The following is a 12293-nucleotide window of genomic DNA, read 5'->3' as shown; positions in this document are numbered from 1 at the left end:
TTTTTCTGGTTTGACTCAATACAATCTTGCACTTCTATATTACTTTTTCTTTCATTGGTTAGTTTGGCTCGTTATCCTAAATGATTCCCACTGGCAATTAGAATTAATCATGCATAAAATGTTAATCTTTTCTTACGGTTAAAAAGATTTTACAGGCTGAAGTTGGCGGCTCACCTCTGTAAAAATAATGATATAGAAGTACAAGATTGTATTGAGTCAAACCAGAAAAACTCAAGAGAGAATTCTATAGAAATAAGTTTACACAAATGGGGATCAAAACTTGAAGAATTCAAGGCGTGTAATCACTTTCCTTGAAGTTTGATTGCCCCCACTATCTTGCTAATCCGGTTTTTGGGCAAAAACTCTAGGATACAATGAATTCTAATTAGACAACCAAGTAGTAAGTTCTTGAATTTGTCTAGTCAAGAATAAAAATGCTTAAGTTAGTTTTCTGGTATTCAACACATTGATTTATACACCCACAATCTTCAGAAAACTGTTAGAAACTGTTCACATGTAACCTTTCAAAGGAACATGCAGTTTCACTGTGAAAATGTGCTTCAAAAGGTGCAAACCTTTCCTAGTTTGCAAACTACCTTAACAATCCCCCACTTAGTTTGCAAAATAGAAAGTCAAACTAACATTGAAAGTTCATGCATCAAGGAAAGTAACTCTCGTCTTAAATTCCCCTTGCTGAAAAATTAAGTTTCGGTCTGATTTGGTCGTTCCGGATTAGACGTGGACACGTCTAACTCATAGGAAGTCTTCTGTTTTGTAACTGGAACTCTGATCTTTAAGCGTGATCATTTAGCGTGGGCACGCTTAACTCGTTCCGGATTAGACGTGGGCACGTCTAACTCATAGAAGTCTTCTGATTTGTAACTGGAACTCTGATCTTTAAGTGTGATCACTTAGTGTGGGCATGCTTAACTCCTAAGGAGTCTTCTGGTCACCAAACCGAAATACACATTTAAGTGAAGCCCTTGGCGGCTAGATTGCTTAAACCAAGATTCACAAAAATAAGAAATATCACATACATGAATCATGTAGCATTTATATATTCACAACCATCTGTAGCACTATTACTGGCCATGTGCTCATCCTATTCATGATCATATACAAGAGATTACCCAAAACTCTTGTTAGAAGCGGCACCACTTCTATGACCATATAGGTAAACTATATTTCTAGTTTTAGCAAATAAAACGCAAGAAATATATTTATTAAGAGTTACTTCTCATCCTACTCACTTAAGAGTAACGCATAACACTACTAATTGGAATGGTCTACACACAAAAATATAGTGCTCACTATCACTTGAAGGAACTTGTTATTACCCTTTAAACCTTCCAAACTAGGGGTAGTACTAGAAGAAAGGTTGGGTTACCATTGCTAAGTGATTTTAGTATAAGGGTTTTAATCCCATTCCGGATGTCGTTACATTCACTAACTCTCTTGTTAGAGGTTTAGTCAACGGATCCGCCAAGTTTTTGTGTGTTCTTACAAACACAATACTGACAACATCACTTGCAAGCATTTGTCTTATAAATGCATGTCTCAAGCTTATATGTCTAGACTTACCATTGTAAACTTTATTCAATGCTCTAGACATAGTAGCTTCACTATCACAAAAGATAGTTGTTGGAGGCATTGGTCTAGGCCAAAAATCAATATCGAGTAAAAGATCTCTTAGCCACTCAGCCTCTTTACAAGCTGAAGATAGTGCAATAAATTCAGCTTCCATGGTTGAATGAGTTATCACCGTTTGTTTCTTTGAAACCCATGAGATAGCTCCACCACCAAGCATAAAAATCCAACCACTAGTTGGTTTTTGCTCACTAATACTAGTACTCCAACTAGCATCTGAAAACCCCTCAAGAACACTAGGAAAACTATTATAAAAGAGCCCAAGATCTTTGGTTCTTTTAAGATAACCAATCACTCTACAAATAGCTTTCCAATGATCTTTACTTGGATTTTTAGTGTATCTAGCTAGTCTACAAACGAAGTATGAAATATCCGGTCTAGTGCAACTCATTGCATACATAAGACTACCAATAACACTAGCATATTCTAGTTGAGCTATTGGTTTACCGGTATTCTCATACAGCTTAAAGTTAGGATCAAAAGGGGTGCCAACTTCTTTCACACTTAAATGTTGATATTTCCTTAATATTTTCTCAACATAATGTGATTGAGACAGGGCAAAACCCCCACTATGTCTTTTAACTTTAATCCCCAAGATAGTATCTACTTCACCAAGATCTTTCATCTTGAACTTAGAAAATAAATACTTCTTAGTTTCTACTACACCTTTAAGTGTAGCACTAACAATTAGCATGTCATCCACATACAAACAAATAATCACACTATACTCACTATTGGATTTATAATAAATGCACTTATCAACATTATTGTACCTAAATCCATTAGAGAGTAAAACAGATTCGAATTTCTCATGCCATTGTTTTGGAGCTTGTTTCAAGCCATACAAAGATTTCACTAGTTTACACACGTTATGTTCATTACCCGGGAGTACAAAACCTTCCGGTTGTTCCATGTACACCTCCTTGCTCAAATTACCATTTAAGAAAGCTGTTTTAACATCCATTTGATGCACATGAAAGCTAAAAACAGAAGCTAAAGCTAGTAGTATTCTAATAGAGGTTATCCTAGCCACAGGTGCATATGTGTCAAAATAGTCTATTCCTTCCTTTTGTCGATAGCCTTTAGCCACTAATCTAGCCTTGTAAGCAAGAATAGTTCCATCAGTGGCATATTTCTTGCGAAATACCAACTTACAACCAATAGGTTTAGAACCTTGAGGCAAGTCGACAAGAACCCAAGTATTGTTAGACAATATTGAGTCCATTTCATCATTCATAGCCTCTTTGCAAAATGCAGCATCTCTTGATTTCGTAGCTTCATCATATGTCTTAGGATCATCCTCTACACTCAACAAAATTGGAGTTTTATTTAGTAGAGAATCTCTATTTCCTTCTACTAGAAAAACAATAGCTTGAAGAGACACAAAGTCGGGGGGCATTTGTTTTTCTTTTCTTTGTCTTTGACTCCTCCTAGGTTCACTAGGAGTATCAATTTCTTTTCTTTTTGTACCACTAGAGGAGGTTGCATTTGGAGAGGATGGACCTATAGTAACTGTTGAGTCTTTAAGAAACTTATCTTCAAAGAACTCAACATCCCTTGATTCAACTATTATGTTTGAACCAAGATCAAGTAGTCTATAGGCTTTCGAATTTTCTGCATAGCCAATGAACACACTTTTAAAGGCTCTAGGTCCCAATTTTGTCCTTTTATTATCAGGGACCCTATAGTAGGCTATACAACCCCAAATCCTTAAATAAGACAGATTTGGTTTTCTATTTTTCCACACTTCATAGGGAGAAATTCTAGTTTTTAAGGAAGGAATTCTATTATGAACATGACATGTAACTAACAAAGGTTCACCCCACAAATTATTTGGCAACCCTGAACTCACAAGCATGGAATTAACCATATCTTCAAGAGTTCGATTTTTTCTTTCAGTCAAACTATTTTGTTGTGGTGTGTATGGTGCACTGGTTTGGTGTACAATTCCACTTTCTTCACAAAATTTCGAGAATTCACTAGGGAAGTACTCACCCCCTCTATCACTTCTCAAAATTTTAATTTTCTTATTTAATTGATTTTCTACTAAAGTCTTGTATGTTTTAAACATACCAAAGACTTCTTCTTTGTGTTTCATAAGAAACACATACACAAACCTAGAACAATCATCTATGAATGTGACAAAGTATCTATTTCCTTCTCTAGTTAGAAAACCATTGAATTCACACACATCAGAATGCACAAGATCAAGCATTTGTGTTTGTCGTTCAACTTTAGGAAAAGGCAACCTTGTAATCTTGGCTTGAACACATGTTTCACATTTCTTATTTTCAAGGTCATTATATGAAATTAGGCCATCATTAGACATAAATTTCAACACTTTATGATTCACATGTCCTAACCTACCATGCCACAAAAAATAAGAACAAGTAGAAGCCAAAGAGTAAACAAAAATATCATTCACTTTATTAATACTCAACTTGAACATTCCATTACAAGAATAGCCCTTCCCTATAAATACACCATTCTTTGACAAAATTACATTATTTGACTCTAGTACAGCCTTCAATCCTTTCTTGTTAAGAATGTCCACAGACACTAAATTCTTAACAACGTCGGGAACATGAAGTACGTTGGTAAGGACCAATTTTTTACCAGATGTGAATTGAAGATGCACATCCCCTTTGCCATGAACCTTGGCTCTCACTCCATTTGCCATGATAACTTCATGACCTTCAAGAAGTTCATAACTCTTGAACTGATTCTTATCATTGCAACACCAGAATCATACCACCAATCCTTTGAAGGCATAGGTGTCGTCATATGAAGTTCAGTCACCGTACCAAAAGTCATCATTGCTACAATTTCTGCACACTCATCAACAAGATTAGCACTTGGAGCAACATTTTTCTTTTGTTTCCTGTTGAGTTTGCACTCGGCCTTATAATGGCCTTTCTTACCACAATTGTAACAATTTCTATTTTTTTTCTTTTTGTCTTTTGAATTAGTATTCTCAGGCCTCTTTCTCTTACTACCAGAATTGATTTTCTCTTCAATCATATTAGTCTTAGGAGCATCGTCAACTTCTAGTTTTTGAAGTATTCTGGCCCCTTCTTCAATTCTAAGATGTTTCAAAACACTAGATAAAGTTAAAGTTTCAGAAGTGTGAAGCAACTTCTTTTGGTAATCATTCCATAATGGTGGCAACTTAGCAATTATTGAACCAACTTGGAAAGATTTAGAAACTTCAACACCATAATCTTTAAGTCTAGAAACTATCACTTGAAGATTATGAATTTGGTCCATAAGAGAAAAAGAATCAACCAACTTGAACTCAAAATATTTCTTAATGAGAAACTTATCTGTGCCTTGCTTTTGGGTTATATACTCTCGCTCAATTGCAGCCCAGATTTCCCTTGGATTTCGTACTTCTTGAAACATATCGTAGTAACTATCCGAGAGGGTGTTGAGGATGTGGCCTCGGCAAATAATCTCGTCCTCTTCACGCTTCTGCCTTTGCTTTGTCACTTCCTCGGACTCACCCTCCACTGGAGCAGGAATTTTTGGAAGATTCGGATTGAGAATGTAAGCCACTTTCAATGCAGTGAGGAAGAACATAAGTTTGTCCTTCCAACGGTTGAAGTTGGTTCCGGTTCCATCAATTTTGTCCGGCTTAACGAAATCTTGGTTCATAACTTTGATGGCACTCTCTTGGGCAGACTCCATTCTTGTCAATCAATCAAACTTCAAGATTGTAAAAATAATGATATAGAAGTACAAGATTGTATTGAGTCAAACCAGAAAAACTCAAGAGAGAATTCTATAGAAATAAGTTTACACAAATGGGGATCAAAACTTGAAGAATTCAAGGCATGTAATCACTTTCCTTGAAGTTTGATTGCCCCCACTATCTTGCTAATCCGGTTTCTGGGCAAAAACTCTAGGATACAATGAATTCTAATTAGACAACCAAGTAGCAAGTTCTTGGATTTGTCTAGTCAAGAATAAAAATGCTTAAGTTAGTTTTCTGGTGTTCAACACATTGATTTATACACCCACAATCTTCAGAAAACTGTTAGAAACTGTTCACATGTAACCTTTCAAAGGAACATGCAGTTTCACTATGAAAAGGTGCTTCAAAAGGTGCAAACCTTTCCTATTTTGCAAACTACCTTAACAACCAACGCCTAAGAAAATCTCTGACATCAGCTTAGAAACCATTGAAGCATAGTTTAGACAAAGACACTAATTGCAAGTATAACCTTTCTGAGACTATAAGGATTGGCATCATCCATGCATTTACAACCCAACCAATATATATATAACTTATTTGGAGCTAGTGACATTGATCCCTTGTATAACCCTTCCCAAGAATCCCAGCTTTTACCTGACTTCCCATGTGCATTGCTTATTGCCACAGCCATCACTGCCGTCTTGTTTTCCATCATTTCCAGCTCTGGCAATTAGTAGTGCTTGTTTTCATCAAGAAGAGCCTCCAGAGGCAGTTATCAGAAGCTTGTCATGAACTTGGTCATTGGCAAGAAAAGTGAAATTGATCAACCTAGACTCAATGATACTCAGAAGCCAAGGGTCAAAAGGGGGCTTCAAAATCAATAAGGAAGAAGTTCAATTTGTCCAAAGAAGATGACATTTTAAAGAAGTATGTCGTTACCTGCAGGAGAACTTTCACCACAAATGCTGGTAAAAAGGTTAGCAAATTAGGCTCCCCAGATTCAGAGGCTACTTACCCTGTTGACATGGCTAATGGCTGAAGAACCTGAGGAGCAGAAGCTTCTTGAAGTTGTTCATTCTGGCCTTTTATCGAAGGGTTATTATCACTTTATCCCCTTAAACTATATCATTACTATCAGTTTACTCCCTAACGTTATCTTTTAGTCACTTTACCCCCATAAGTAATTCAACTCAACATGTTAAGAAATTTTGGACAAAAATACCCTTTTATTTTATAATATTACTACATTGTTATTATCACTTTATTCATTTGGATTATAGAGATACAATCATTTTAGTTCCTAACATTATTTTTTAGACATTTTATCTCATCATTAATCTAACTAGTATAGTCAAAAAATTTTAAATATATTTATCCTTTTTTATATATAATTAAAAATAAAAAATTTGGAATGGTTATTCTTCCTTTTTTTCACTTTAAGAGATCGAAAAAACATAAAAATAAAAGGGTTTTCTCAAATTTCTTTTTTTTCAGACTTATTAATACTAGGAAAATAAAAAGAGATAGGAAAGAAGGAGACAAAAAATTAGATTTTACAAAAAAAGAAAATAAAGAAAAGTCTAACATTATCGTATTACTTTAAGATTGTCGGGTTTAGAATTAGAATTTGGTGGTAAACAAAAAAGTGAAATAATTTTAAAATAATAAAAGTATTAATTCTTTCTTATTTGTAATTTTTAAAAAAAGAATTGAGCTCTCTCTCTCTCCCCCTTCCCCTCTCCGTCTTTCTATTTTTTTTCAATATTAATAAGATTGCCAAGAAGAAATTAATACGTTGACTTATTTTCTTGACACTAAAAAGAAGAAGAGTCACTCTAAATTTTTTATTATTTTTATTATGCAAAGAGGAGGGTATTTTCTTCTAAAATTTTTTAACTTGATAAGTTGGTTTAATGGTATGATAAATTGCCTAAAAAATAATTCTATGGGGTAAATTGATAATGATACTAAATTTTATAGGGGTAAAGTGATAAGAATTTTAAGGGTTAAATATGTCTTTTCACTTTAATTAACAAACTCCGTTAAGTTTGACCGCTAGTCTTAGGGGTAAATTGACTAAAAGATAACGTTAAGGGGGAAATTGATAGTAGCACCAAACGTTAAGGGGATAAAGTGATAATAACCCTTTATCAAATTGAGATCATCATCATCATTTATACATTTCTCTTTTCTCAAATTTGTGATTTCTGATTCCTATTCCTTAGCTAATCTCGTACCTCTAAATTTGCTTCTAAAGTCTATTAGTCCTAATATAGCTAATGGGATTAAACAACAGGTATCTATTGATTTGCGAAGTAATGAATCAGATGGTTATTACGTAATCTTAGGCATTCTAGCTCTAAACAATTCAAATGATGAACCCTACAAATGAAAAGAATGGCATAAAGATATTTTTAGTGTTATTTAAACTCCACCAATCAGTATTTGAGGATTCTTTTTCCATAAGAAATAGAGATGAGGAAAAAAAATCTCTGTCCACCCTATATGATCTCTAAGAGCATACTTTGGATTATGCGTAACAGCAATAGCAGTCATTAGATCCAATAAACCAACTGCAGTGCAGTATATCAACGACATAAGAAGTGAGAGGCATTTGGCATAAAGCTTCCCCTATTGACTCACAATCCTCTGCCATGATATGCTTGCATTGGTTTAAGCAAGCAACTGGCTCACCAAGAAGTAGTTTTGACCAGTGACAGCTGGAGATAGTCACTAGGCAATAAAGGAATAAACAAACCTAATTGGACAATTTATAAAGCACCAATTCATAAAAGCCAGTAAGTACAGTATAAGAAATTACAGAGTGATAGTACTAACACCAGTAGATGCATTGCAGGAAACAAAATACATGGAAAGGAGTGATCAACTTGATCAAGAAACTAGTACTTTATAACTAGACTTGTGACCAGAAAGCATCAAAGCATTCAAAAGAACTTATAAAACCTGAAGTGACAGAATTGGAACTAAAATTGCTTCCACATCTAGACTAAAAATCATGGATTATAAATTTCAGGATTAATGCAACCTGAAACTCAAAAGACTATATCTTAATACCAAAAAATTAACCAGTAGGCCACTAATTGGTATTTACTTCTTTCTTATCATGGCTTCCAACACCAAACTAGTTTGCTCTTTCATCAATTCCAAGCTCTTAAAGAAATACTCTACATTCAATGTCTTCCACTTTTGCTCCAATTCCTTTGCTTTGTCATCACCAATCAAATGTATGTTCTCTTTCAAGAAGCTAAGTTCATCAGCAGTTTTACCTCCAAATTTCATTATGCCTCTGGAATCTACTTCAAATGACTAGCTTAAAAGAGGAAAATTCGACTAAAAATCACCGGCACCAGTTCTACCGGCTGAAATCTGTCTTGAAAGGTTCAATGTTTGAAGCTCAGCATTGGAAATACCAGTATCCTTCCCAACTTTCTCAAATTTCTTCAAATTATTGCAATATTTCATTTTCAAACGCCTCACCTTCTCATATACTCGACTTTTGGAATATCCAAATTGAAACCCCTGTTCGAAAAACTAATGAAAAGCTGCCGGATCTGCATCAGCATTAATCCCTTTCTTAGCCTTAAACTCGATCATGCACCGGAGGAGTTTAATCACCTGCTCATCACTCCAAACCATGCTTGTAGTAGCGGCTGAAACTGAAGAAGGCTTATCCATCTGCAATTCATCAGCAGTAAATTTAGCCTTCTTGTTGGCTGAGGGGTGTTTTGAGGTGCATTTTGAGTGTTTGAAAGTGGGTTTGGCAGGACTATTATTATGCCCGATTGTGAAGAATGATGCAGAAGGAGAATGTGGGCAGTTTTTTGATTCGTCATCCTCTTTTCCTTTCTCTTCATCCTACTTTTCTTCTTCTCCAGCATCTGAAGAGTATTCAGGTGGAGGGACGGTTGGTTTTTGAGCATTGAACACTCTGTTGACTTGGAATTGCAGTTTAACATGAGGAGCTTTTTGTTTGTGTTTTCCAACTTCAGATTCTTTGAAACCTTCTCGTGATTGATCTGATAATTCTTCTTCATCATGTGATTGCGGGGAAGGGGGAGGATAATCAGATATTGGGTTATAGGCATGGTTCAAAGTCGTGGTCGCGGTCACGGTCGCGGCCCGGAACGTTCCACATCGGTTTCGGCATATCGGTCGCGGTCTCGGTGAGACGCAAATTTTAAAGTATTTAATATTTTAAAAATTATTAATAATATAAAAAAGTATGCTAAACAAAAATAATAAAAAATAGCAAAAGAATTGGCCGAGTCAATCCGTCACGATGTAACTCGACTGATTTCTCGTCTTGACTCGGGATAACTCGGAGTGACTCGTGTGACTCGGCCGAGTCAATCCGTCGCGGTGACGTCTCGGCCGATTTCTCGGCGAGTCAAATATCTCGGTATCGTTTCGTCACGGTATCGTATCGGTAGGGGCCGAGACGGTGACGACTCGGCCGAGTCGTCTCGGTCTCAGCCGAGACTTCGAACCATGGTTATAGGATGCCATGGTTTGAGCTTTGAAAATGGGGAGAGGTAGATGAATGGCCTTTTGTTGTTGGTTTAGCAGTGGCTATTCAAGAATGGTCTCTAGTTAAGGGGGAAATGCAGAGCCCATGCGTGCGAATTAAAAGAAAAATTTACAAAGAAAAATAAATGGTAAAACTGCTGTTATGTGTCAATGCTGCTACACTCAACCTACACTCCATATCGACTTGTGTAATTTTTGTATTTCTGCGGCCTTAATATAGTGAGCGTATTTTTGATGAGAATATCTGTGGACTTGGGTTTCCAGTCGCCTTTAATCTAGCGTCTTTTTTACTGTAGTTCACAATTATTCTTTTACCCTATCTTCCGCATTGATTTTACTTTAAAAATTGTATAATACAGTCGAGCAAATCTACTTGAATTCTTTCTGCTATCTTTTTTTTAAGGTATATTACTCATTTGAAAAATTAATCTACAAATTCCTTCAAATTTTTTGGATTTAAAAGTAACTCAGGGTATCGGTATGCATAATGAATTATTGCATAATGACTGTTACGTATATGCCAAAGTTTTCAACTTTGCTAACGTGTTGATGTTGACAATGGTGTCCTTGAATTCTTCTCCATTGGAATTAGAATCCTTCTGCAGACCATGGCATTTGTCATCAAGTTCGGATGGTACAAGCGCTTGCACTTTTTGTTGGTCTCTAGTTAATACGTAGTTACTAAAAGGTTTTATTGGCATGTGTAATGTGATTTTTTTTTTTTTTTGCATTGTTTAACCAAAAAAAAAAGTTATTGGCCGTTATTGAACTTTTCACTATTTAGACCCATTTGGAGTTGTGAATAGTTTTAGATGTTAAAAGTAATTTTGAGGTGTTTGTTAAATATCATCCAATAAGATTAGAAGTGAAACTTTTGGTGTTAAAAACACTTTTAGCAAAAGTTAAAATTTGTTGCTTTTAGTATGGCTTTTGTGTTTTACAAAAGAAAACATTAAATTTAATCATTTTATCTTATATTATGAACTAAGAGATAAATACATTTTAAAAAATTAAAAATTACACATTAGTTAATACAATAAGTGCTTATTGAGCTCTGTATCTAAACAATATACTTAAAAGTACTTGAACACTTAAGAAGTACTTTTATTAAAACCTTGATTAGGTGAAATACTTTTCAATACACTATCACAATTCCAAACAGACCCTTAGGTTTTTAGAAGAAGGGTGAATAATGACAAATTAAAAGTGACAAAAAAAAAAAAAAGAGTTGACACTGTACCCCTTTCTCTCCCTTTATATCTACTAGTATTCTAGCCAATGCTCTGTACGTGTTTATCTACTGAAGGAAATAATATATATATATATATATATATAATCTAAAAGGGTGTTATCATAAAAGTTCAAAAAGTGTCACTTTTCTATCAATTTATATGTAAGGGTGTTATCCTAAACAAAAGCAAAGGAAAAAATTATTAGAATTTATTATTTAACAATAGGCTGTGATTTTTTTCAATTAAAAAGAAAAAATCATAGCTACATGTTAAAAATATAAACAAAAAAAAAAGAAATTTTCTATTTAAAGGCTAAATATATGAATTTCGTAGAAAATTGAATCAGAAGCATTATGTGATGTATGACATATAAAGTAATCCAAAAAGGTGGAAAACAAAATGCAATAACAAAAAGTTTCTCCTCTGCCGTGTAGAAATCCAAAATAGTGTTATGGTATTGGATTACAAAATTTTAAACAATTGGAAGATAGGAATGGTGCAAGGAGGACTAGGCAGTAAAAAATTAAAATAAAAAAAAAAGCCAAGCTAAGCTAATTTTTTTGAGGCATATTGCGATAACTTATTTCCTAAAAATTTTATATAAAAATGCCTAGATAAATTATATATTAGAAGTAGATACAGCAAAATTCAACTCTAGTATCTGAGAATGTCACACTTCATCTAGAAAAGCCACTTTCCTTGAAGGTTAATTGTGATGTTTATTATCCATCATTGGTGTTATATCGGCACTAAAAGTTTAATTTGCTTGCACGTCATAAATCTAGGAATCTATACTTTGAAATCCACTTTCTTTTCCATGTGCAAAAATAGTACCTAAAATTTGATACTTGATATAAACTTAGAATTGTATAAATAAAAGACAATAATCAAAAAACAAATTGACTTTGTGAGTAGGGTTTAGGAACAAACTAAAAAGAAAATGAGAAAAAGAAAAAGAAAAGCAAAGAACTATAATATAGATTCGAATATTCATCTTCATAAGGTTGCTAATTTTTCTTGTGAGTCCCACCTCCATGATTATCTTCATGAATTTCCATCTTCACTTTTCCTTAAAAAATAAATAAACTAAAAGTAAAAGGAGAAAAAGAAAAAAAATTTAAAACTTTTCTCACTTGCTAATAAAATTTAGTCATGTACAGTTACGTATCCAT

Source organism: Coffea arabica, chromosome 7c (assembly GCF_036785885.1).
Source record: "Coffea arabica cultivar ET-39 chromosome 7c, Coffea Arabica ET-39 HiFi, whole genome shotgun sequence".
NCBI lineage: Eukaryota > Viridiplantae > Streptophyta > Magnoliopsida > Gentianales > Rubiaceae > Coffea > Coffea arabica.
Note: the sequence above shows the minus strand (reverse complement) of the source record.